The sequence below is a fragment of the Nerophis ophidion genome, linkage group LG26 (genome assembly GCF_033978795.1).
Source record: "Nerophis ophidion isolate RoL-2023_Sa linkage group LG26, RoL_Noph_v1.0, whole genome shotgun sequence".
NCBI classification, from domain to species: domain Eukaryota; kingdom Metazoa; phylum Chordata; class Actinopteri; order Syngnathiformes; family Syngnathidae; genus Nerophis; species Nerophis ophidion.
This window is the reverse complement of record NC_084636.1, coordinates 20,325,102-20,326,917: the sequence shown is the minus strand read 5'-3', so window position 1 is coordinate 20,326,917 and position 1,816 is coordinate 20,325,102. Positions and strand designations below refer to the sequence as shown.

The window sequence follows — 1,816 nt, the reverse complement described above, 5'->3', positions numbered from 1 at the left end:
TTTATAACTTTAATTCCATCTGTTATTGATTACGGATGCATTATTTACCAATCTGCTTCAAAAACATGACTTGGGAAAATAGACCGGATCCAGTCACAGGCTTTAAGGTTATGTTGTGGAGCTACTACATCAACCCTAGTGCCAGTATTACAAGTAAAAATGAACGAAAAACCTTTGGACAAGAGGAGAGATCAACTCTCAGCAGTTTATCGGGCAACTTTAAAAGGATCCAAGCAAGGATATCCGACTTGTCCAGTGTTACCAATCTGCCAAGAAAAAGAGAAAACAAAAAAGAATAGTTTTGGGTGGATTATAGGAGACATATGTAATAAAGTTAAAATTGACAATATTAAAGTTAGTCCTACAGTACCAATGCCTGCAATACCACCGTGGATGTTTGATAACCCAAAAGAAAACATGCAATTACTAAAGAATAGAAATTTAAATAGTTACCGGATAGAAAAATGGATTGAGATATGATATATACGGATGCATCAAAAACTATATAAAAAAAAAATAAAGGTAAGAGCTGTAGCAGTTATCCCACAAGGAAACATAGTATTAAATAAAATAATCAGTGATAAACTATCTGTTTTTACGGGGGAATTGGTAGCAATTTATATGGCAGTTAACTGGATAGAGGAAAACAAAGCAAGGAAAGTAGTTGTGTGCTCGCAGTCCAACAATGCATTGATGAGCATAAAAAACATAGCATCAGAAACAAGACAAGATTTAGTTTATGAAATAGTTCAGGCAATCTATAGAATAAATAAAGCGGGAGGTGTGGTAACATTTCTTTGGGTTCCTTGGAAGATATTGTAGGATGGAATTCACAACACATAGGATATAAAGCATTATACACGTATTTAAAAAACATTGGGTTAAATAAAAGAATATAGAGTAGGGATCCATCTTGATCCACACTCCATTTCAACCAGAAGGTTGCTTGGCGGAAACAACCGCCCACCTCCGGAATCAGTCCCCGCCCATTCCCCTTAGGCGCGAAATTCATTTGAGCGAAAGACATTGGAATGAGAGGAGCTCTTTAAAGCTCCTGAGAATCTTAAAAAAGCTTACAGAAAACGAGAAAAACTTACAGCGGGTGCCTGTCGGACATTCACCGTCGTTTTCGATGATTTCCCCTCGGAGCAAGGATTCGATGTCTGGAGTCTTTGGCACAATCAAGCCTTCTCCTCTGCCTGGAACGGCCGTTGACGGACCCGCCAGCTTTAAGGGAGACCAGCGAGCCGGAGATGTAAGTAAATATATGTATATATGTATCGTATACCGCATGTTTTTTTTCTTGTAAAATGAGAATCATTTGACTCACCAGACTGCGATTGTGTTAAAACGATCGCGTTAGGATCTTACGGCAAATCCTCTATAAAACAAAATAATGAATACACACAATATTAAATAATTCGAAGGTTTAAACACACCTCGATAATCATCTTCCAACTTTGTAAGACTGTTTAAGCAAAGTTCATCGTCTTTCACTTCGTCGTCATCGGCTGGTAAAAAAAAAGTATTACAACGTCGTACACGTGCAATGCTTTTAACGTTTAAATGCTTAAATGGAGTTAAACCAATGTCTAATAACGTGGTAAAGCAGAGGTAATGGTGTGTGTGTGTGTGTGTGTGTGTGTGTGTGTGCGTGTGTGTGTGTATGTGTGTGTGTGTGTGTGTGTGCGTGCGTGTGTGTGTGTGTGCGTGCGTGTCCTGTTGATTCAAACGGTCATAAACATTTAAACTGTCAGATGGGAAGTCAGTAAAAACTGAACCCTCCTTTTGTCCCCCAAACTGACCTGTTGATTCA

At 38.5% G+C, this 1,816-nt stretch overlaps 1 long non-coding RNA gene across 1 annotated transcript; it reads right to left on the bottom strand.

Annotated features, from left to right (window-relative positions):
* On the bottom strand, positions 1 to 1,505 carry LOC133543704 (uncharacterized). The gene is made up of 2 exons (XR_009804502.1): positions 1,098 to 1,505; positions 1 to 266 (listed from the first exon to the last, which is right to left on the bottom strand). It is a non-coding gene; the product is annotated as an uncharacterized LOC133543704 (long non-coding RNA).
* Positions 1,506 to 1,816: the final 311 nt, after the last annotated feature.